The sequence below is a fragment of the Idiotropiscis lumnitzeri genome, chromosome 3 (assembly GCF_059441095.1).
Source record: "Idiotropiscis lumnitzeri isolate Australia: NSW breed Sydney's pygmy pipehorse chromosome 3, RoL_Ilum_1.0, whole genome shotgun sequence".
Taxonomy (NCBI): Eukaryota; Metazoa; Chordata; class Actinopteri; order Syngnathiformes; family Syngnathidae; genus Idiotropiscis; species Idiotropiscis lumnitzeri.
In genome coordinates, this window is record NC_142393.1 from 12,430,423 (window position 1) to 12,456,722 (window position 26,300).

Genomic DNA, 26,300 nt, shown 5'->3' on the forward strand with positions numbered 1-26,300 from the left:
AAGAGGAGGTGTGAGCAGTCACTTTTTTAAAATTATTTAGCATTTGTCATTCACTTAGACTATAATTATCCAAAGTTAGAAAATGCATAAAATTCCATAAGTATGTATATATCATACGTTTTTGTGATATACACATTAACTATTTTGATTTGGAAAGCAAAAATGATCCAGACGTTTTAGATTTAAATGTAATACAAATATAACGTTGCAACACTTTTTTCTTAGAAGAAATATTACCTTTTAAATTTGAACGGCCCAGAATTCAAATACTCCTCCCAGTCAAATTATTTGATACGATTATCTTGGTGCCGGGTGCTACGTGTGTGGGGGTTTGGGGCGTGTAAAGGGGGGGGGGGGGGTGGTCGTGTGCACGCAGCCAATGAGTGAGTGTGCGCGCGCACCACCTCACGGTGATGATGATGGTGACGACGATGATGATGACGATGATGATGATGATGATGATGATGGAGCCGCGCGTCCGAGTCAGTCCGGCTCAGTGTGGCGCGCCGCTGCTCCGACGCTGCCCGCACACCAGCACCGTCTCACCGCCTCACATCACGTCACGTTACTTCCGAGGACTTTTCCTATCGCGCGCTAACTGAAGGAATTTGCTCGCTCCTGTTCGCGCGACCTTGTGAATGATCTTTTTAAGTTTGCGCTTTTTTTTTTTTTTTTTTTTTTTTTTGGTGTACGCGTGTGGTTGCGACCGTACCGGCTGCGCTTTGAATGACGGTTAAAACAGGTGGGCGTCAAGCAGCGCACAGGAGGAAGAGGAGGCGAGCATCGGACAAGGCGATACTTTGCTCGCGGTTGGGGGACCGTTTTAGTCGGTGGATGCGAGTCCTTCTGCCGGCATCAGCTCCCACATTCCGGGCTGGCGGGGCTGGAGGAGGAGGTGTATTTGTGGACGGAGAGGGAATGTCGGAACACTCGGGATGAGGAGGTGAGCTTTCCGCTTTCCATGTGGTGTTTAAAATAGACGGGAACAAATGCGCTCTCAGCCCGCGTGACGTGCACCGTGCACGGCCACTATAGCTTGTGTCGTGGCTTTCGTTGACGCTCTCGTGTGACATTAAGGACATGCATGCATGTGTACCTCTACTTTACTGTGCACGCTTTGCATTGTAATTAATTTGCAAACACCCCAAGCTTGCTGCAGCCTTTATTGTATTTCTCAAATACTGTTGAAGTTGGCTGCAGCCAGCATGCGCGCTGCACGCTGTCGACGCTTCCGATTGGCTTGGTGCTTTCTAAGTGACAACTGCAAGATTACTTCAGTATTTGGTTCTAAATACGCACGTTTTTACATGCAACCAACTTGATCATGTGTGCAATTTGGACAAGTGACATCAACCTTTTCAACATCATTTTGTTTGCCCTTGGACATTTCTTTCCAAAATGAATACCCTAAAAAATGGCTCATAAATGGGCTATTATGAGACTGTTGACAGTTGACAAGAGCAGTCAATCATTTTGTTCGCGCCTTAAAAGAAATGTTGGCTTATAACGGGTTTATAAAGTGGTTATTACCTAGCTTGTTATCAGTGATAGTAAACTAAGAAAATAAGACTTCCCATCCAGCTCTCCAAACAGTACTGATGTACAAGTCAGTCCTTTACGATTGTCGGAGCTCATATTGACTGAAAAGTATATATTCATCAGTGTTGATTACAAAGATGCAAACTTGCCAAACGTTGACCCTGCACTTGTTGAAAACGGCTGTAAGGGCTCATTGAAGCATGTATTTGCCTTTATTTAATACCATATATCAATATTTTCTTAAGTAGTGTCATCAAATGTTTTGATACTTTTAGAAAATTTAATAAAAAAAACATGATTGTTACTTTTTTTAATTAAATTTTAATAACAATATATATTTTTTTCGTTATTATTCGTACCCATTTGGTTGGCTTGGACCAAACAATATATAGTGAGCGATGCTGTTGTTACCAATCTACCTTTCACTGGTGTTGCACGCAGCAACAACGATAAAGCCCAATTTACTTTGTATCATTTTCTTCGATGCTGACTTATGACCAGACCCGTCCACGACTGACCTCGAGCCTCATCTGTCCCATTCAGCGGACGTGCCCACAAATCTTCCCACTGCGACGCCTCCAAAGAAAATAAACCTTGTCTTCCATTGAAAATTGCCGTGCATTTGCATGAAAATAATGTACATCTGCTCGGGCGGATGGCGAGCATATTAATCCTTCTGCCCTTGCAATCAAACCTTAGTCCGTCTTTGTGAACGCACACTACTTTTTTATTTTTTTTACGCTCCGTTATAAAGCCTTCACATCATTATTTTAATACCCATCTCATAGTGCAGCAGTGGTAGTACGTGTATGTGTGTGTGTGTGTGTGTGTCGGACACAGCAGCCATCAGGGTGCAAATTGCTGCATTTAAGAGAGCAAACCAGCTCGCAGCATTGGACTGATTATCACAAGCTCATTTGGTTCAAGCTAATTATCATCACTCTTATTCAGAAAATCACACATAGACGCAACCTGTTATTGTTCTACACAGCTCTGCTGGCAACGCTCGAGGTGATATTTCACAAAGTATCACTGTATTGGCTTATTTCCGCTAACTTCTTAAAATACAAAACTGTGGCTGTTAAAACATTGTTTCATCTTTACAGAATCTCTTTTTTGAGTGATTTGTTTCGATGGTTTGCCCTATTTGTCTCCACTCATTCCTGTGCAATTTTTTTTTTTTTTTTTGCCGCCAGAGGCACTTTTTTCTTTATTGAAAGAATACTTTCTTGGCGGTAGACTCAATTAAAGGGAAATAATTGTTGACCTTCCGGAGATTTACTTTCTTCCGTGATGCCTCACAATCTAGAAGTTCTGGATTGGAACCTTGGCACGGGTCTTCCTGTTTTGAGTTTTCATGTTCTTCCTCCCGCATTCCAAATTCTAATTGAAGGCTCTAAATTGTCCGGAGTGTGTGTGATTGTTAGTCGACATGCATGCTCTGCGTTTTCTGCTGGCAACAAAATCCTGGATGGATCCGTTCAAAGATTCCAGTCCGTCATGTGGAATTCGACCGGGAATGTTTTCCTATCAGCGAAGTCATGCAGTCCCTTCGTTTTGAAGCAATTGTGGCGAAGGAGTTTTTACTTCTTGGCAGTAACCAGGAGAGGGCGAAACTAAGTCGGGGCCAACTTGCGTGCCACCGAAGCGGGCTGAGGTAGGACATAAAGTAAACAGGAAAAGCGTGACTTGCTTGATTTGATACTTTCTGGTTTATTAAATCTTAGTTTCCTGCATGTTTCGATGGTCCAGATTGTTTGCGTCCGAATAGTGTCCCGTTGGATGAAGAGCGACCCCTGTTAAAGGTCAGCCAATGAGCGCCGTACACCAAGTTCATTATCGTGAGTTAATTATGATCAGAACATATCACTTTGCTGCCGAGTGTGTCGTCGCTGCTCCTCTGGGTGCCGTGTCGACCCCAGTACCATATTATGACCCCCCCCCTCCCCCGTACCACTCCCCCGCCCCCTCAAGGCAGCCAGACTCACTGCTGTGTAGCTTGAGAGATTTTGACAAGTGGCTGCGCATGGAGGCAGAATCCTTGACCTATATCTTAATGAATGAATGCTGCAAACGCATGTGTGGCTATGTATTTTGACCCCCCCCCCCCCCACCCCTTCCTTCCAATTGCAACCCCTCTCTAACCCAACTGTCTTTGCCGGCGCACGCACATGTAAGATAATGGCGCTTTTGTGCTACCACTGACTGACTCACTCGGGCCTCAGATTTAGTTTCTCTCTTTACTTTCTGCTTCAGCCAGCGTACAAATAGTCAGCGGGGTTTGTTTTCATGCAACCCCCCCCCCTCCCCCGTTTCACACACGTTGTGGATTTCACCCCGATCCACTGTCCAGCTGTCACAACGGAATGCTCCGTTCCCGCTCTCCCTCGCAGCCTCGCCATGTGTTCGTTAGTCCGAAAGCCTCGCCTCGTTAAAATGTAACGTCTGCATTGTTGGTGGAGTTGATCACGTGGAATATATTTGAAGACAGGATGTTTTGACTGGAAAGCGCCGGAATGAACTTGACGAGCTTCATCCATTACCAGAGCTTCCGAACATTGATTTGAGTGGTTTTTATCAACTTTTACCCTGCCATTATAAGGATAAATACAACGCATCAAAATATCTCTAGCAGGAAAAAAAAAACGATGCTTCCATATGACGTGCCTCGAATGTCTCTTCAAAACTAATTGGGTTCTTCGCTTGAGAGTGTGAATCATGTTTGCAGACAACGGATTCAAGATGAAAGAACTGTTTCTTGCCCTCAGGTTGCATGGTCATCTGGTGTCAAATATCATTCCGAATCAAAAGTCTTCTCGCAAAGTTTGGATGAGGTCATTACTTCCGAGGGGCTGATGCTAAATAACAAACCAATTACGAAACACTTTCTTCTCTTGTCTTCAATCTGAAATCCAGACCTACTATCACCCCGAACGCCCTCTCCCTTCCAATCTGTCATCTTTTAATGGCGCTAACGCCAAACATACCAGCATGACCCCTGTTGTCTCGAAGACTCCAGCTTGGTGCAACAAAAGATTTGGTCCACTTGCTCATTCCGACAGATGAGAAAATGAATGGTGTAAAAGGGAAGTGATCAAGGGCTTGTTTTCAGCGCCTCCATTGGGAGTCTCTAACACCTTCACAGTGCAAATACTGTTCCAAGTTAAATGTTTTGTTGACGCCGTTTGGTCCCCCGTGTGAGTGTTAAAGGCAAGCGCTCTCACGATATGCTTGCAAAGGTTTCCCTCAAGGATTGGGGCCTTTGGTCCTGCATTTGTTCTTTGTCTGATCTCCTTGGTCAGGAGCCAATCTGAATTCCATTCCAAAATGAGGCAACGATATGGAAGGAACCATTTGTGAGTCTGCACCTGCATATTTTCGTCACAAACAACAGCAATGTAATAATTATGTCATCACAATTTCATAGCGGCCTCCTCTGTCCTGCTCGCTTCCCTCGGATGTAAGTCACTAGTGCCGTGGCGCCATCAATAATCAATTAGTTGGTGCCACAGGAGGGTGTGCTTGTTTTGTTTGTGGCAACTTGACAAGGAAGTGAGCAACAAAAAGAGAGAGGGAAAGCTGAGGGGCGGGGGGGGTGTCGTATTAGATGCCAAGGGGCAGCTGTCAGGAACAGATGACTGTGTGTGTGCGCGCGAGAGTGTTTGCGTGTGCGTTTATGTGATTTGTGCATGGCTGCGTGCAATTGTGTTCATTTGAATTTCGCTTTGTTTGACTGCGCGACACATGTGTCTTCTATCGTCGTGTGTTGTTTGATCATATGAGAAAGCAACACAATACTGTTTGGATCAACACTGCCCCCTATTGGTATGGATGCCCGCGCCCTCTATTGTTGCTGTGGTGACCGCATCACGGGATGGCAACGTGCTCAGCTCAGTCACACACGTCACATTCCGAGAGATAATTTAATGTATGGTTTATAAACTATGAAAGCATTTTATGTGAGGAAAATTCCATGTATTTTTTTTTTATAGATCTCTTGTTCATTTAGGGGTGTGCCAGCTGAGTTTGGGCGAGAAGCATAGTACCCCCAGGACAATCGCGGGACATTTAAACAGCAAATTACTCGAATCTTTTACATTTTCGGGTCATTAATTAACCTCACACGAATGTTTTTGGAGCGTTTGAGGAATCCAGAGTAGCTGGTGAAAACCCACACTAGCTTGGGGGAAATATTCAAACTCCACATAGAAGGCCGCGGGCTGATATTCCAACCTATGACCTCTCGACTGTGAGGCTGATGTAAAACATTGAAACATTCTTGGCTGTCATGCACACGGAAAACAAGTTAGCCAATGCAGTCTGAGAGTCCGCTTACTTCTCATTACTTCCTTTGTATGTTCTTCTCTTTTCCGTTTTTCTTTCACTCACTCCTCAAGGCCGCTTTACTTTGGTGACTCATTTTCCTTGTTCACGTTGAATTGTGCAACCTTAACAGTGTTGGACTTTTGAGATGGACTTTTGCATTGGAGCCAGTCCTCATTCCCCCCTCCCCAGTGATACGAGGGCAGGCGTGCACCCTCAAATGCATCCTGTCTTTGATCAACTGTTTAGTTTAAACAAAAAATAGACGTTGCTGTTCGAGTAATATTGTACAATAAGCGTATTGAATCCTTGGAAGTCTAGACCCAAGGTGATTAATCCCGACCACTTAAATGTGTCCTTTCCTGGGATAACTGTTGTTTTTTTCCACAGGAATGCATGACTCGATTTACAATTTGTGTGAATGCACATTCCCCATGCTGAACTGTTGCTTGTGAGACTAGTTTAAGTGCTAGCTAGCCCTGCACATGTTCACCTGAGCCCCCAAATTCGTCAAAGGGAACATCTAAATGTCAAGGTTGATCTCTCTTGTTCTCTTGTTCTTGCCCATCATCCTCCAACAGATTGTCTTCTTTGATGTCTGGAATGACTGATCTTTTTCAAAGCGAGGAGCCGTGATAACACATTGAAGAGCTGAGCTGTTAGCCCAAACTAGCGTGCAAGAATTGAATATGCAAACATCAGCCTTCTTATAGTTCTTTTTTTTTCATTTTAGAGTTATTCTTTTATATCACTAGAAGAAGGAATGAGTTCAATTCATGTTGATAAGCTGAAAATGAGCTGGTGAAATTAGCTTTATCATTTTGTTAGCATTTAGTAAAAGCTAACCTACCTTTCAAGGCTATTTTTAGCCTACATTGAAAGTATTATCTCTTTCACTTTTAATTATGTCTGATACAAGATGCACGTCAATATAGTTTGATCTAACATGTCTACCAAGGCTGGATATAAGATGCAATCTTCATGTGAGACAATTCCCAAATTTTACTCTCAGTCATGTTTTCAAGGCATCGTAATAATGAAAAAAAAAATGCATGCAATCGGATAATCTCAAAAAGGCATCTTCCAACTGTGGATACAACTACGCACAGTATGGGATATCGGTAAATGGACAGATCGGATATATCCCATCAATACAAGCTTGATGTCATCGAAACACTAAGTAACATAATCACATTAAAGACTATAAACAGGACTATGTGGTCAGGATGGCTCATTTTTTCTCTCCAAAACGCTCTCAATGTATTTTTGATCAGGCAAATAAAATCACTTATCATTTTCAATTATATCAATTTGTTGGAAAAATCACAATATAACTAATTTTAGAACACCTGGTTTTCATCGGCACCATGGAAACGCCTCGCTCCCTTCCTCTATATCTTGGTGTGACGTCAGCAGAGGAACTGGACACAGTTAGTACAGTCAAAATAAGATAACTGTGCTCAATCGTCACTAAAATCTACGTGGACATCTCTACTTATGCCCACTTCGTCCTCTGGAAATATCACAAAATTAAGCCTCTCCATGTATTCATTTATAAGAGAATGAGGAAATGAGCAGTTTACCTTCACTGTTTCATGCCAGATCTCTTTTTGTTTAGGAATAATACATTATGATATATAAAGAGCCTGTGAAGTCACCCAAGGATGCGTAGGCATCCAAAAAACACAACTGATGCAGCTGGAGGACCGGAATTGTACACCTACTATTTAGTGCTTGTTGGTTGGCTGAGAAGAAACGCTGCATTCCAGTCTGGAGGACGTACACTCCGCACTGCTTCCTTCTCGCGGGGCTCACCGTCCACCTGACCACGCGTTTGGCTGGCTGGGGAGTCTAAAACAGCTTCAGCGTCACTAAACATCCGACAACTAGAACGAATCATCACCAAAATGCTTATGCATGTCCCTACTTATGTATACTTCAACTTGTGAAAATATCAAAACAAGCTGCCGATAATTTGGATTTTGTGGAGGTGATAAGCCTTTTCCTCAGATCAGCTCAAATTTAATGTCCATCAAATCCTAACTATTGGGGCCATCACTTTGATGTGCTCGGTTTTCGGGCAAGAGGTGACGTGAAACTTTTTTTACACCTGCACAGTCAGAGATGACAGTCTGCTGAAGTGAGATGGAGAAGTCCGTCGCCCTCGTATCGAGATGATGACCTTGGAAGAAGTGAAGGCATCTCGCCTTGTATAGAGTAAGTCATATCCTTCCAAACTTTGACTAAAACGCATCATCTTCCAAGTCACAATCACTGGAATGATTGCTGCAAATTACGCTCCTCTGCTTAGTTCATCCAATTTGATTTGTTTTGCTATTCCTTTCGTCGAGTCATGAAAAAATGACATCTGGCAAATAAGCAATAGCATCAGGCTCTCCTCGTTCCCGTCCACGTCATCATGTTCACACCTTCTGACCATCGAAAATTGACATTTTTAAAGCTGCTGAATAATGCCAGAAAGCAAGACTAAAATCACTCCTGGGTCACGTGGGAGTTTATGTAAATAATCGGATATGTAAATGAGTTAATCGAACATTGCCATTAAATTGGAAATGGGCGTTTGGACCTGCCATGTAAATCAAGCCCAAGTTACACTTGCTCCCCGATTTTCTTTCGACCTAACCTCTGGTTGATCTTTTAGCTTCCAACTTTGTAACTGACGAGTGCGACACATACAGAATACATTTTCCTCAACTTTGAAGCAATCTCTGTGACGACAAAAATGTCTGTTGTGATTGCACTGAATGAGGCTATTTGTTCCTGCCAGACAAACATTAGCCGCGCGACTCGTTCGCAGGGGGAAGTTGCTTGTTTTTGTTCCACACCGCTCTTCATTTCCCGGCGACCCTTTGCTGTTGAAAGCAAAGTGTTGCGTGTGCTCAGTGGAGCAGCAGCGGGAGCTCGCCCAAATGCACTAAGCACGACAGCGGTGGCGGGAGTTGCGTGGAAAATCATTAACTTACTGTAGTCGGTGCTACGATTTGAGTCACAACTTATCGCATTGAATGTCAGTCAGCAGGTGTTGTAGTTTTCATTTTTAAAATTACGCACATTTTTGAGAGCTCTGATTGCTTCCCATTCTAACTCTCTGAATAAGTACAGCTGCTCAAAATTTTTTTACTATTTGAGTCTAAGGAAGAATGTTGTCATTTATTTTTCAAAAGTTGTGCGTAACAAAGCACATTCCATTTTTTTTTTTCCTGCATGTTGTGGTCGTCCTTCTCTTCCCATTATGTTTCTGTACGTTTGCTACTGTGACCTTTGCAATGCAGAATTGCATCTCATCTGCACAGACAACACTCGGTTCAGCCAAGGTTAGCATGCTCGTTGCTTTTGTCAGCTGTAGCGTCAACGGCCGTAAACTTTGAAAAACTAAAATGTGTGTCTGTCTTCACTTCACCCCGAAGTCAAGGAAAACAATTTTGACACTTTGTGTACACTAAAAGCGATTCAGAGATAAAGAAAAGCGCCACGAATAGGTGACAACCTTGCATGCATTTATTTCAGGCGGATTTTATTGGTTTATTGTTTAATTATTGTTCTAATTTTATTATTACGTTTTAGAATTAACCGTTAAAATAATTTCCCACCTGTTAGTCATGATCATCGCCCTTAACTTTTCCGTTAAACAGACAAAAGCCTCTAACTAGTCGTTTTCTAATTTTAGCTGTGAGCCAACAGAATGCTAGTTTTCGCGCTAGCTAGTCTTTGACTTGTTCACCTGAGCTGTTTTAGATGTCTTATCTGTGGCCCTTTTCATCATTTCAAAGATTATTTAGGCCCTTTGAAGCAACAACTCGATTGATTGATTGATTAAAGGACAGCTAGTGTGTAAGACTCACTTCAGCATTTGCTAGCCCATAACATATTTACTGTTCCTGACCCCCTTTTTTCAGAATCAGAAATCCCTTTATTGTTTTGCCATCCATCAGGTTGTCTTTAAACTTTGAGGGGGCATTGCCCAGTATATATTAAATAATCACATTCATATTGGCTGAAATTTGATGATAAAAGATTCAGAAATGTGTTTGTAAACTCTACTTTGTGAAACCAGCCTGACATGTTGCTATATTTCATGAGCTGTTCCCAAACCTGCATAAGAACATCTTTTACGTATTGTAAAATACTGGTGGCTCGAGTCTCTTGGGTCAAGCTCAGACATTGCCGCTCTTCAAGGTCCAATGGATTGTGATAATCAGTGTTGCCAAAGTTACCCTGAAAAAGTAATTTAGCTACTGACTTCACGGATTGTTTAATTTTGAAAGTTACAAAGTTAGATCACAAGTTACTTCATTAGTTCCGTTCAGCAGCTGCTTTTTCTTTTACAACTTACAGTACTGGCCAACCAATTGCTTGCAATCTCCCCCACTGTTCCATTATTTTTTTTTTTGATGGGGGTCTATCTTTTCACTGTTCCGTGCGGTCACTCCAAGCGTTTCTTGAAATTTGACGTGTTTTTAAAGCTAGATGACACTGTTGCCAACACAGAGTGTACAACAGATCATATTTGCTTTCATTTGCTTGTCCTCCCTCCATTTTTTTATGTTGCTGGCTGCTTGGTTCGTACATTGTTTTCCTGATGTTGAAAATATGACTTGGTGACGTCTCTCCCCATGACAGAAGTAGCGAGGAAGCATCTTTTTTCCAAGGAAACTAGCAAAAATAATAACGCTCAATAATTTATGATAAGTAATTCTAATCTGATTACCAACCTGTAAATAGTAACATTATATAATCTATCAAAAAAAATATATATTAGTGTAACTTGCTCCTGGCATCTCTGTTGACAATGTGCTGAAATCCAGCACAAATAGGCACAGGAGGAAAAAGGTTGGTCTGGGAATGCAACACTGAGTCAGACAGGAAGTGGAAGGGAAGCTTGAAGGGAACAAGAAGGCGCAGTGGCTCTCACAATCATGTGGCGGAAACTTGTTGAAAACATTGCTTGACTTCAAAAGAAAACTGGAGCATAGCAGATCCTGATTGGACTTGCAATTAATTCCATTTGATTCAATTCAGTTTTATTCGTACAACTAAACCAGATGTTGAATTACACGTTAAATGGAATTTAGAGACTGCCACATGGTAGCGCAGCATAGGCAAAGCATTAATGGATTGAGGTGGACATTAGTCTTGACTGGTTGGTGCGTTTACAATTTCTAAGCATTAACTTATTTTGCATGAAGGCTTCTGTTGTCCAACCTGAAAAGAAAGACAATGAGGGTTCGGCATTTATGAGCTGTGCTTCGACCAAATTACTTTTTTGGGCAGCTATTTTCTTTTATGTATGTATGTTCTGATTTTGGGACAATTTTAATATGCTGACCAAAATAAACACTGAAACACAAATATGCTTGAGAGAACATTACAAAGGATTGAGACAAAGACTTTGTGATGACATTTTGTCAACGGAATACTTTCAGCTATTTTTTTTTTCCTGGAACATTTTACATCCCAATGGTAATCTGATGTAAATTCAACATCAATATGATATCAAAATCATTTAGTTAATATAATCCCGGTGGGATTGTGTTTCACAAAAACAAGTATAAAATAAATATCAAAGAAATGACTGTGATTTCTTTACACAGCCATCTTTTGAGTTTCCTCTGACAAACCGTATCTACTGTCCATTTCTATCATGAGTGTTGACAGTACATTGAGGATAGTGAGATTCCTTTTTTGTTTATGAAAAGTCAAAATAAAGAACATATACAGTATGCATTGTTTTCAGCTGCTGCGATACATTAAAAAAGAAGTTTAAAAAAAACTGAGTCCCAGCACAGAACCTTGTGGCTCTCCATTAATTAGCTGGTTTGTTGTGACACATTATGGTTCTTATATTTTTACCATGTGTAAAGAAATCATCTGAGAAACTTAGTTTTCAATCCCAAAGTAATGGTTTTGTTTTGTTTTCTCATTGTTTTGCACAAAGTCATACAACACTTGTGTGTGTTTGTTGAGGAGTGATATAGAGGGGGTAAACTCTTTAGCTGACGCCCACCCAAAGTGAAACAGCCTCCAAGTGTCCCAATTAGCCCACTTCAGCATGTTTGTGTGCCCCAGCTGCTCCTGTTTGTGTTGCTGATGAAATGCTGAATGGGGCCTTTTTTTTTTTTTTTTGCCGTACATTTTCTCGAGGGTAGCAAAGAGTTGATTTTTATCATTTTTCTCCTTCCTGTTATTGCACTTTTTTTTCCCTACTGGAGTATGATTATAAGTTTGCATGCTGCTGCTGATGTGGTTTTAAATGGAGCAGCGGGGCTGTTTTGTTTGGCTCAGTGAATGGATATAAGATGTGTTTTAGCCCCCACCTCTCATGCCACGACCAAGTTGCCCAATTGCAGGGAAACACTCGAGCCGGCCAATGTCATGTTTATGCTGACTGTTCATCATTTCCTCCGCCACAGCGCACTTAGCATCAAAAGGTTGCAGTTACATCGCTCACTTGAATGGAGCGGTGGCTCATTTTACGACTCGTGCGGGATGATCGTTTTTAAAGCACCGCTTCATCCTCATCGTCATCATAGTCCGAGTGTGCGGTCTCACAGGAGGAAAAAAAAAAAAAAGTTATTACAAGCATTTGCCTTTGATTTCCGATTGCATTGCTTTGCCGTTTTTCAATACTGACCAAGTTGAGCATGGAGATGCAATTTTCTTTCATTTTCTGTTACATGTTTTTTTTCCCCCCTTAATGACACAGTTTTTTTTTTTCTTTCTGTTTTTGGCGCTCGTATTTCTGGCTCTCTCCACTCGCACTGTGGGATCTCATCCCAGCCCGCTTCGCTTCGCTTAACAATGAAACAGATGCTAATTTTAATCATCTTACTAGCAGAGATTAGTCTTTGATCAAACTTAACACCCAGAGGGGGAAGAAGGGAGGGGCAGAGACAGAGAATGATACTGCTGTTTAACTGGTGACTTTATTGGGATGGACATGATAATTGATTAATTTATTGATTAGGAATTTTGTATTGCTGACTAATTCTGTTCCAAATCATCCATCCATCCATTATTTAAACCGCTTGTGCTCACGTGGGTCGCGGCCATGCTGGAGCCACACGCATGTCGTCAATCGGCGTGAATGACCAATCAGCAGCCAGCGTCACATGGAGGCGGGGTTTACTGAACACACTGTCGCGCTATTGGCGTTTACGAAGGAATCAGTGTGTGAACATGCTGCATTTCCGTTTCACAAACAGGAAAAATAAAGAAAGAAATAAAATGAAAAATGACGTTACGATTTTATTTATTTGTTATTATTACTAACTCCGTCCGTGCCCAAAGGTAAGGGGCATGTTTGAGGCGCGGGGGGGATTCAGTGAATGAATCTTTTGAACGATTCTTTTTGATGAACTTATTCTCATGATTCAGTTCATTTAAAACTCCAGTCCCGGAGGGCCGCCTTCCCGCATGCTTTCAAGCTCTCCCGGCTGCAATACACCTGATTCAAATGATCAGCTCATCAGCAAGCTCTGAAGAAGCCTGAGAAGTATCCAGGACCGGAGTTTCACATCTGTGATTTAAAAGAACTGCCGTGCCCATCACTAGTTCAATCAACAATTGAGACAAAATGACATGTACTACTAGGATGCAACCAGCAGAGGTGCTGTTAATTCAATCCCAATCGTTTGCCTGATCGCAACTCTTATCAGCTATACAATGTAAAAAAAAATCGCAATTTATTGCTACTTGCCCCAGTAATCAATCAAGTCAGTTAAATCGCTAGGCTAAAGTCCCCATTGCCTGAATTTCTCCCGGTCAGCCTACAGTCTCTTTCTAAACTGGAGCAGGAGCTGAGCATTTCCAACAGTGACTGCTGACATTTTCCCTCCCCGAGAGTCGCTTATCATGTGAGCAATTATGCCAGTGACAAGGTTTCTAGAAGTCTCTCTTCAAGGTCCACTAGATCAAGATGTAGCACCAGAGGAATGCCTGGAGACAGTTGCATGAAGCTCTCCGATGTCAAGCCTAAAGAATATGGATGGCCGTGTTATATCTGCGGAGCGGCCAGCGGAGCCACCCGAGAGCTGCTGGCCTGTGAAAATCAGAGTAGAGCTCTTATTCGGAGACTCTCTGATGTAGCTGACGGACTATAGTTGCTACGGAGCGTAGCAGTGAAACATCAGAGTACAGTTGACAGCCGTGAATGTGATACAGTGTGAGGTCCTACGATGAGTTTTGCGGTCTCAGTCAGCTCTTGAGCTAAATTCATGTGTCCTCCTTTGGCTTAACCCGAGAACCTCAAACCTCAAGTTGTATTATAAATGTTTATAAATGTCCAACTGCGGAAGATGACTATGTGTTGTGCCGCCAACCAATACTGACTAGCAGATATTCCAGCAAGTTGTTCTAGATTATATTTTTTTTCTGGAAGAAAAGTGGCAAGGAGTGTTAGTTTTATTTTTACTAGTCACTATAGAATGTTTTTATCCTACCAATTATTCCATCAAATGATCAGATAATCACATAAAAATTTATTTTGCGATCATGTGTATTCTAGAACAGTTTTTTCTCCTACTAGTTCAAGCATACTTACTCTAACTATATTAAAATAAAAAAAACATGCCATAAAAATTTGCTCTTGACATTTAGAACGATAAAGTTAATGGTTGCTATTTATGAAAAACATGCATTGACATTTTTTTTTCGTAAGTTTTTATCCAAATTAAAAGTTAAAGATAATCACAAAATTAAATAAAACTCACAAGATCTGAAGATACTCGCTTTCTTTTAGGTAAGTTGACTGCGTCGGAACAGAATAGGACTGACTGGACAAAACTAGACCGGCTGAGCTGGACCATAGCTAATTGGTGAAGTCTTGGTGTCTCGTTGAAATCCGTGCCGAGTTGTAAATATGTGTTCCTCCACGGCCTGTTCTGTGTGGGGCCGGACAGGATGGATGTTTGGCGAGGACAGGGGTGGAAAATAAGAGCTGGCTGTTTTCCTGTGAGCCCAAGTTCTGGGAATGATGCAGGCATGCTGCCATCACGATTGACTTCCATCATAATAATTAAAAAAAAAAGCTTTAAATAACACACTGCAATATTTCAACGGACAACTTTTTTTAGGTAGTCCAATTTTGTAGTAAAATTCATGTGCACACTGAGCGACAAAACAGAAGGTCTACTGTGAATGACCACCTTGGCCGAGAGACAGCAACATGTGGTATTATTCACGCAAGCGGTAAACATGGACTGCAAAATTTGAAGGAGGTGATTATGAGTATGAGGACAGGAAGGGGAAGAGGTCCATAGGAAGGTCCACCAGGATAGTCACAGCTTAATCGACTTCACATGAATGTATTTTTTTTTTTATCAGGAAACACTAATTTGGAGAGAAGTGATTTTCATTAGACTGACGCTTTGGGAGAGTTTTCTGATTTAAAGTCAAGGAAGAAACAATTGTTAAGTATAATTTATTTTGAAGCCACTTGGGTAATAGAAGGAGACAATCCTCAACACTCATTTATGAACTCATACACGGTCAGAAGCTAATAAGGCTAGGTGATGCTAAACATGCTAAATGCTGACATAACACTCATCTGTGTTATCACATGTTGACTTCAAATAAAGAGTTTACATAAGCACACACTGAACAGAAAGCTTAGCACAGACGCCAGCGCTAAATCAACATGAGGCGGTGGTGCTGGCTTGTCCATCAATAGTATTAATTGATACAGATTGTGAATCAAGTTGCCGGGTCAACCATTGTGACAGTGTTCTCTATGAGTACGCCTCGAGATGATTTTCATACCACAAGTGAATGTTAAATCGGGTAGAAGTACTTCAGACTTTAAATAAAGTAATTCCCATCTTCAGGAATAGACGTTTGAATTATGAAAATTTGTGAGGCCGGTCTACTATTAACTCATTTACTGCCACTGACGGCTAAAGACGTCAAAGATCCATTTTTTTTTTCACTCGGCGAGCAGGGAATGATTTAAGGTGGTGATGTGGTGTCACCATTGAACAACACATCTAGTTGACCCTTATGTCCGCACTCAAATGAATTTGGGGCGAAAGTTAAGATGGCTGAAAAACAGGATTGTTTCTTTCTTGTTCGAACATCTGTCAAATGCACTCTTTTGCCAACTTGTGCTTGCTGGCCATGTTTGCTCCTTTTATGGCTAAGGGCCCACTTTGCTCACCGCGCGCTGCTAATGCGACTCAGCCGAGGCGAGATTGAGCTAACTAAGTAGCCGCAGACTCGATTTTGCGGCGCTTTATCACCCCTGATGAAATTAGAGGAACGTGTACTTGGCTGAGTCAAGGAGAAGAACGGACAGGCCCAAGCACAAGCCTCAAGTGTTCTCAAAGCAAGCACTTGATCTTGGAACAAAATGTGTTTCCTGCTTCCTGTTATTGGATTTCATAACAAACAATACATTCTATTAACACCAATGTCCTCTATTATTGTGGCCGCATTCTGCTTCCACAAAAGTTGCTGTGAACCCACTAGAGGCTTCATGGGTCTCTTAAAGGGGAAGTCAACCCAAAACATTTCTGAACAAGAATGTTCTAAGCAGTCAAAACCAGTTAAAACCCGAGATTCTGATTAATATTGCATTTGAGAAATATGAGTTAAGCAGTAAAATCCACTTGTTTTTGTACATCTGAGGGAGCGGCCATTTTGCCACTAGCGGTCGACTGAAAATGACATCACACTAAGATAACGACCAATCACACACTTGTTCAGGGCTGGGATAACGACCAATCATGGCTCTGCTTCAGAAAACAGGTGAGCCGTGATTCGTCGCTATCTGTGCCCTGAGCAACTGTGATGTCATTTTTAGTTGACCGAAAGTGCCAAAATGGCCGCCCCTCATATGTAAAAAAAAAAAAATGGGTGCATTTTATTGCTTACCTCATATCCCACAATTGCAATATTAGTTACAAGTGACGGTGCAAAAAACATGTTATTGCAAAGATCTTTTTGGGGGTGGTTGACTTCACCTTTAAAACTGCCTGGCTTTCGTCAGACTAGACTCGATGTCAGACTTAAAGTGGTGTTGCAAGAAGACAGCTCGATAACACCCTAGCGCTGTCTTGGAGTTAAGAAGCGCGGGGTCATGTGGGACGCTTCGCTCGATTCCTCCTGATGCCAAAATCACAAGACAGATAAGACTGGTATGTTATTCAAGGAGCTTCTTGTTGACCTTTAACCCATGAGCAGGTCGCAGCTCAGTCTTGGCTCCCACAAGTCAGCGTGTGGTGATTGACGTGTGCTTCTTGGCTGCGAAATATACAGTAATAATATATTTTTTTTAAAAGTAAGTTTCTGTGTGCTGCCTGCTGGGATTCACCCCACCTCCCACATCACCTCGATGAGGACAAGCCCCTGAAGAGAATGGTTGAATGAAAATTAAATTTTTCATCTTTTTCCACAACGAATTAGTTTTTAGTGCAGACATATGGTCAGCAAGCTCGGCTAAAAGTAATCAAAACGTCACTGATGCAAAATTTTGATTGTAATGTAAAACGATCTTGGTACCGTCTCGCTTTTTTGTTAGGCATCCAGTTTGCTGCTCCTTCCTGTCTCCCTTGCATGCGCACTGCTCAGAATCGGCAATCGGTGGAGAGGGGGGTGGGTATTGACATTACATGAACCCCGTCGTGCTGTTAATCGAATTGATGGCTAATTGACTTTAGCATGGATCATGCCGAGTCCTGCCCAGAGAGCGTTTCATGCTTTCACATCGTGGTTACATCACAGTGGGTAACACCCACCCACTCTTCTGGGGGGCCTTTTTTGTGGGCTTAGCCAAAGAATTGGCTTCCCCGCTGTTTCCAGTGCCCGAGCTGTGCATGATCAGAACTTAAACCAAACAGTAGTGGGAGAAAATGGAGGGATTATTTTGACTGACAGGTCCCCCTGGCATGATCCCGCCCGCCATCATCCTCTCACTAAAGCCGCCACCAGGAACGGTTACATAACAGATCCCGGCTGTATTAAGTGGGGTGCACATATATCGACAATCAGGCCAAATTGTGATCAAAGTCAGCATCGGCCAAATTCTCAAATGTCTCTGAAAGATAATCCTTTATTGTGGGGTCAGGGCTGACATTCATAACTATAAAACCCGTTTCATTTTTACGATCACAAGTCCTTGCGTGAGTTGGAGAGTTCGGGTGGAATTGTTGCCAGACGTAAATAAAGAGGCAACTGTTTGTGTTGAGGGTTTGTATGATATCGGGAGTGTTTTTTTATGATGTGACTCACATCAGTCATTTATTAGTTACCAAAAATGTTATCCATTAGCCTAGCCTCCTTCTCGTATCACTTTTTCTTCTTCTTTGTATTTTCCACCAGACTGGTTCGGTGCTCCATGCTGCCTTCTACAGGCCACTCATGGTACTACGATAGACATTTGGTTTGTAGGAGGAGACTAGCGATGTCAGAGGACATGTGCGTATTGATTTTGCAATATGTACAATATGTTGTTGGTTATCTCGAGTGCACCAGACAATATAAAAGCATTAAGAAAAGTTTTCCTTGTCGTGTGAGGAGTCGTTCACATTTTAAAAGTAGGTTAAGATGTTAAAAATCAGTTTGTGTATTTTGACATGGTTCTATTGATGTGCTATAAATGCATCGACCAAAATAGTCCTGCCTCCTGCCTTGATGTCCCTGCCAATATGACCTTTGCCCCCTTGGCAACACGCCCCCCTCTACTGGCCGGAGTTTGCATGCCAGGCTGTGTAAGGTTGCCCCAGCTAACAGCCAATACGGCATGCTGGCTTTTGGGAGTTGTTACTGCTGCTCAAACAGCTTGTTAGCCAGTGAGAGTAATGACTGCATGGTTTCCTTCCTTCCCTCCCTCTTTCCTTCATTCCTTCCTTCCTCCCTTCCTGCCTCTCTCCACGAGCACTGTATTGTTTCGTACTTAACTCTCACTTTCACAGGATATCATTCACTGTTTCTGACCTCCAGTGATCTCCACTCCTTTCCCGGTTGTGGTTTATGGCTCCCCTTTTCATCCTCCGGCTTTCCGACCATCTTTCCCGCTTCGTCGTGAGCAAGCAACAGTGTCCTTTTCACAAGTTGTGTAGCTTCAATATTTGCTGGGAAAATTGGCTTTTTTTTCCACTCTTTTTTTTCTCCCCCCTGTATTCACATAATACTCAAACTCGTTAAATTTGTTATATATTAAAGCACACACAAATAAATATATCTGACGTACTGATGCTCTAAATATAAAGTGTGCGCTCAATGTTTGATCAAAAAAGGAACATGAAGAAAAGTCTGTTTTGTCACTTTTTGCCAAAAACAACCAATCCAAACAAAATTTGAAGAAACGTGCTTTTCACTGGGCAATGACCTTATTCTAGAATATTCCACTCGTGCGCAACAAAGGTCAGAGTCGAATATTTGTTCAGTGTAGTACAGCCGCTGACAGATAATGCCTCGGTTGGGGAGCGTCCATCGATAGAGAAAGCAAATACGTCTGACTCAAACTACACAAACATGTTTGAATGCGCACACACTGGACACACTGCAGACGGTCATTCTGTGTGTCTTGTTCATTTAGATTAATACCGTTTGAAACGTCTTGGCTCGTTTGGTTTTTTTTTCTGGAAAAGCGACACAGACAATGGAATGCGTGTGCATCAAAGGCATTAAAAGTAAGATGTTTATTTTGTTCTAAGAAACTTTACATGTGTTGCTCAGCTCAACCAGTATCCTGCACCTCGACTCACCAGGCTGTTATACAATTTTAGAGTTGATTATTCTATCGGTTATTTTGCACAAAAGTATACTGTTCACTATTATATTTATTATGATTACTGTTTATTGATGTTGTTTAGTGATTAAAAACACAACTGAACAATTAAGCAATATTACGCAAACTGAGTCAATTCCTGGTTGAGTAATTGTTTTCCAACGTCTAAGCTGCAGCTGTTTGCAAATGTCTTATTTTGATGAAACACAAATGATAATGAGTCTTTCATAAAGGATGACAGAAATCAGACATTTTTTGAGAGGATGAAATCAGAGGATTTGAACGTGTTTTAAGTTAAACTATGTCTCTAAATGATTACTTGATTATTACGATATTACGATTCGACACCTCTAATCTTCACCGTGTTGTTTTTGCCATTCATTTACGACAAGAAGATGGAGCCTGAAAGACAAACTTTCCTAAAGTGGACTTCATCATTCTTGGAAATGCTGCAAAATACAAGACATGCATGTGGTGTAGTCATGAATATGTCACAACTAAATACAAATAGTGGCCCACAATGCAGTCTGCACTTGTCCATCAAAGTGTATGATCGAGACAGAATATTGAGATATATTTTAAAAAACCATGCATGCCAATAAGTATCAAAAGACCAAGTGATACTTCACAAAGCCGATTTCCCATCAGTGTAGACATGCTTGAGTACATCACAAACAAAACGGCAACTGCATTTGCACTTCTCCATCAAAGTGTATATTTGCTAAACCACTGCGTCATTATGTATTACTTCCTTATGTTACAACCCCTTCACCAATGACGGGTATTTCAGACAATCGAATTGGAATTATCATACAAACCTAAGATTTCCTGTGATCTTGTGAGGAATGTAAAACCTGTGAAATCTATTTGCTTGTCATGTTTGATTCACGATTGCCTCTCTTTGCTGTAGACATTTCCATGCACATCTTTACATTATTGCCTTACCAGCCTCGCCTCGCCTCAGCAGGATTCCTGTTTTACAAACGCCCTTGCTTATGTGTACTATTAATAATGTATAGTGACACCACACATCTCCTCAACACTAAAATATACACACTCCACAGCACCTCATTTATGACTTTTATTAACCGGAACCTTTATACACGCAGCTCTTCTAAAGTAAGACATTTATTAAACTGCACTTGCCATTGCATTTACAAGACAACACATTTTCTCAATTGTATACGAGAAATGTATTTGTATATGAGATATAGTTTTGTCTCACAAAGTTCTTGAGTGGTTCTGATGACCAAAAGTGGGTCACTGCGCCAAAGAAGTTATGATTAGATTCAGAGGTGGACCCGATTTGTCTTCAGTTTTCCCTCCATTCGGATATGTGGCGATGCTTGTCACAACCAGGCTGTCATTTTTAAAAACGAATGGATCAATGACGTCACCACTTTGTGTGCCGTCCTAGCAACACGTGATTATGGGCAGCCAACGAAACTAGAAAAGAAAACTCCGTACACAATACGTAATTTTCTTGCGTTTGTGAAGTTATCTTTTCCTGACAGACAAAAAATTGTAAAACAAAAAAAAGGCAACAACAAAAGAAGAAAAAAATATACTGTATATTAATAATTAAATACAATTAGCTGGCTCATAGTGCAGGCCTGTGCATGAGCCGTCAGCTTGATGAAACGACATATTTTGTGTTCAAAAGCTCAAGTGTTTATGAGCATATTCACCACATTTATGAGCTATTCTCCTTCAATTACGTCTTCGAGGTGAAAGTCGTCAAAGATCCACTATTGAAAACAGATGCGCTTATATCACCGTATCCAAAAACGATCCACAAACAGAAGTCTTACTCTTACATTTTTTTAATCCCTAACTTTAACAGTTTGCACGATGACATCGACAGTAATAAACACACTTATTTATGAGCAAATGCTAACTTATTTATAACCTTTTAATCAACACCAACTTATGAAATATGAATGTCTCGTCACCAGAAGACCTGAAACTTTCCATTTGATTATTAGTGAGGCTAGAGTACTTCACAGATGTCAAAGTAACCTTCAATTGTTAGTTCTGTCATTCAAATCCTTCCTCCATTCAATACTACTACCTCTTCTTTTCAGAGTTATAGGTTTGCTGGAACCTTTGCTCGCTGACTTTGGGCAAAAGATGAGGTATACGCTGCAAAAAAAAAAAAAAATCACACTCACTATGATGTTGTTTTATTGGGCTTACGTCACTCTTGATTTCATATATCTACAAAAACAATTTCAGATTGCGCTTGAATGTCCTCATTTTTGCGCTCATTAATACACGAACAACGTTATTAATGTAGCAAGATGACAATGCTAAAATCCATGCTTGATTCTCTTGTCGGTAAAATGACACTTTGGTTGCTAGTGGGAAACAAATACAGTTCCTCACTGGAGTTGAGTCATACACAACTTGACTTTGAAAGCAACCTTGTTTCCGTATCGACTCTTGAGCGCTATTCCATGCCCTCCAGCTTGTTGATGTTAGGGCACCAATTGAATCTCAGTGTGTGCGTTTGTGTTAGTGTGACAGCGTTCAGGTGAGACAGTTTGATCCGTTCGCCTCTAGTGACATCCCAGTCTGTTGTTTTACCGCCCCTGCAAAGGATTCCCTCTCGTCTGGCTGAGGTTTTTTTTTCAGTTTAGATTTCTGGAAAAGGGCCACAATAGGGAACTCGTTTTTCCCGGGATGATGACAGACTGACTTGTATCAGGAGATCACACCTCCACGGATGCAGCCTCCTGTGTAATAGGAACAGGATATTATTTGTGTCAGGAGGGAAAATGTGAGGCAACCCTACCTCACTTCCTGCTTTGGTTGCACCCCTCCGATTTTTTTTCCTACAGTTGTCGGAGATCATGACAGTAAATTTTTTGGTGGAGGGCGGGCAAGTCATTAGAATGACAATGACGTCCTAAAGCTCCCTTGGTGTGTGTCATCTTTTACACATAAAGCAGTGCTTGTTTGCTTGAAGCACAGTGTTGGGAGGGGGCTATGGGTTGGGGTCTTACAATGTGATACATTCACATGCCCTTGATGATCTGTGCTGCCGAGACTCAATTATCCCTCCATCACCATGACATGCTCCTTGTTTCTCAAAACACGGCTGCGCTTTAATGATATGTCAGAGGATGGTGAGGGTCACTGATGAAACACTGCATGCAAAGGGCACTTGAGTGTGCACTTCATCGTGTTCAAATGCACATTATTTGCTATAAATGATCAAATTGCCGCTGTTTTAATGCAGTCTTTCTACAGAGCAAAGGTTCTGAGGCCACCATTGGATCGGCTGTTCCATAATGCCATAATGACCTATTTACTATGATACAAGACTAGAAAATAGAAAAGCGACAAACCTGCCAAGGCCAGACCATTCGAGGAAAAAAAGAAATTTGGAAAAAAAAAGGCTGGGCAAGGCGAGGCAGAATCATTTCCTGTGTGTAGTGCATTTCATACACAAGGCAACTCAATGTGCTTCACAAAAACGTTTCCAAGCCCAACAGCTAACAACATTTAGCAGCAAAGCGGAGAAAACAAATGTAGCTTACCAAAATTACTATTTTAAAAGAAAACAAAAAAAACTAAACAGAAATTGACTACATTTAAACACATCAACAGATTATTTCAACTTGAATGTATCCAAAGGTGAGCACACCTTAGTGACTCCAACACTGGGTCATTGGTTTGCCTTTTAGCACCCACAAGTGCCATCTCTTTCTTAAAATGTGATAGTTGTGAACACCCCCCCCCCCCGCCCCCCAATGTTCAATTTCAAAAGACCGTTTTATATGTTCAGCTCTGAATGTTTAATTTAACAACAACTATTCATTTAACACCATTAACTGTATCATTAATAAAACCTTGCAACAGCAAATTTTAACCAAAGATGGCTTCATGTGTCCTGAAAATCATTTATGATCCGGCTTTACTTTTTTCCTGCACGTCAATTTTTTTTTAGCTCGTTCTTGTTCAATCTGGCTTTTACCAAGCGTTGCTATTCATCATTTAGACATTTAAAAAAACTAAATTCCACCTCTTTCTGAACCAGCCCTTAATTAATAAATATGACTAAATAGGCTACGATAAGTGCTAGACTATAAAGAAGTCAGCTTCGAAATCAGCGCCAAAGAGTAATCTAGAAATGTTTGCACGAATCTCTGATTTAAAAAAAAAATGAATATGTTTTGACCTGTCTGATGGGAGGTGATACGTTATGTATCATGCATTTCTAGTTTTTAATATGACACAGCCTTCCTTGCTGTGCTGACATCCTGGTCTGGCAACTCACATCAGCACTTATCTTAACGATCTTGGCTCAGTGACTGGGCCCCTTTTATATGAAAGGGGAACCAATCGAATCCCTGGAACTTTGCTTTGAAACTAAATCACAGTTTGAGTCCGTTTTGAGCTCTGCATCAATGTCATCATCATCGCCTGGGCTTCTGAGTGGAAACACATCTCTGGTTCCAAAATGTCGACTTGTTCAAATGTGTGGTTTGCACTAATGCATAAATGGCGACATTTCATTGTGGCCTCAACACAGGAAACCAGACCAGATGAAATGACGACAATTACCGAAGCCACTTGTGGTTTCTGGGAGGCGGGGAAGCCGGGGTTAAACCTCTCGTTTGGTGCGGCTCCCTCGTGGAGACTGCAAGGATGGATGGATGGATTAGGGAAAAGTTACGCAAAGCAGCTTGGAAGCTGACGGACGGATCTGGCACTGGAGCAGAGCTCGTCATTTCCTAGCAAGACAAAGAAATGTACAAATATAACTTGGCCTGACACGCCAGCAAGTCCTCTCGTTATTACAGCGCGTGAGAGAGTAAGAGCTAATGTCGCAAAATCCTGTTTAAAAAAAAAAAAATCTCATTAGGAGAAAATGAGCTTTGAAAAAAATATTCCATAGACAACATGCCAACATTTAAAAAAATAAGCTATTTGTAAGAATGACCAAATAATCAAAATATTACGACAGCACCTACTTGTCTTGAGTGACTAACCGGTTTATTGCTGTTGTTTTGATCGCTAACGCGTCAAGTTTACTTAGGCGTAAAGATTTCATGCCTCACTGTCATCATTAAGGGAATAACGCACTAATCCGAGGCATGAAATTACAATCTCCCTTTTCCTTTTCCTGTCTGACAACAGACGACTGTGTGAAGGGATTTCCGTGTTGATGTTCTTTATCTCCCGCGAGACAATTGCCATATGAATTGAGGAGCTCAAGACGCATTTTGGCTGCATCGCTAAGAAGCTTACCACATACGGCAAAAGGCAATAAGTAGACGAGAGACACAGGAGGTTCCTGGGTGACGCCAGTTTACAACCACGAGTTTTTCACTTTTGACACTTTTTGGCTTCCTTATGGTTTCACATGACCGCTTCTTTTGGTCTCCCGGTGTGCTTGTTCATCTCAGCGCCAGCAAACATTGCAGCCGCGTCTGACTTGTTTGAGTGTCGTTTGGGGAGAAAATCAACATCATTTTGAGTAAGCGTTTCATTTAATGAGAGATCATTGGCACGCCTGATTGTTCATCATGAAGGGGAAGTTTGTGGAGCCCGGCGTCGTGTCGGAACGGTTGTCTGCTGCCACAGCGCATTTCAGAAGCCGTAAACTGTTTTGGATCATCATGATGTCACGACTAAAGCGTCCAAACTGACAAATTGACTCACTGAGATACTGTGGAAAAAAATGAGGGTTTATTGGAAAACAACACGTAATGCAAATGATTTATTTATTATTATTTTTATTTTTATTTTATTGATTGATTTGTTGTGTGTGTGCGTGTGGTTAGCTTGTCTGCCTGACAGTTGTGAGGTTTGCGGTTTGGACCTGAGCTCTGGCCTTCTTGTGCGCCGCTTGGATGTTCTCTTTGTGCTTGCGTAGGTTTTTTGGAGTGTAATCTGTCTAGCTCCATCCATCCATTATCCGAGCCGCTACTCCTCTCGAGGGTCACGGGGGTGCGAGAGCCTCTCCGAGCCGTCTTCTGGCAGTAGACTGGTTGCCAGCCAATCGCAGGGCACACAAAGACGAACAACCACTCTTGCTCGCACTCATACCTAGGGACAATTGAGTATACCATTAACATACCATGCATGTCTTTGGAATGTGGTGGGGGACCGGAGTACCCGGAGAAAACCCACAGAGGCACAGGGAGAGCATGCAAACGCCACACAGGAAGGACGATTTCCCACATTTTTTTTCTTCACGACTGTTTCTTCACGAAATGACTAAAACTCATAATCTAGCACATTTGGGGTAGCATATACGAACTGAATGCGAAAACTTTTGATTTGCGTGATAACCTATAGACTGTCAAATTTGCCCATTTTCTTTGGTCTTTGTCTCCAATTTTCTCCTTTTCAAGTTAATGTCTGTTGGCAAAACATCTTATTTGTCGATTTGGCTGTGCATATACTGTAGGTGTGAATGGGAGTGTGAAAGCTTGTTCGTTTGGATTTGTCCTGTGATTGGCTGGCAACTGGACCAGGATATATTTCACCCGTGACCCTATTGAGGATTTAAAAAAGAAAAAATCAGGATATGAATAGATGGATATTTTTTGCATGCCACTCATCTTGCTAAGCAGTTAAACTGATAATAATTTTAGTGTCTAGAAATCAAGTCAGTTCAGTTGTGATGAGGGGACATGTAGCTGGTTATTTTGTCATATAACAGAAAGCATTTATCAAATGA

The 26,300-nt window shown here is 41.6% G+C and overlaps 1 protein-coding gene across 1 annotated transcript in view; it reads left to right on the forward strand.

Moving 5' to 3' along the window:
* The first annotated feature begins 553 nt into the window (after positions 1–553).
* Positions 554–26,300, forward strand: part of plxna2 (plexin A2) — a 175,454-nt gene continuing 149,707 nt past the window's right edge. The window contains exon 1 of the mRNA XM_088289798.1: positions 554–943. The gene's annotated coding sequence lies outside the window, so the exon portion shown is untranslated. The remainder of the gene's footprint in view (positions 944–26,300) is intronic.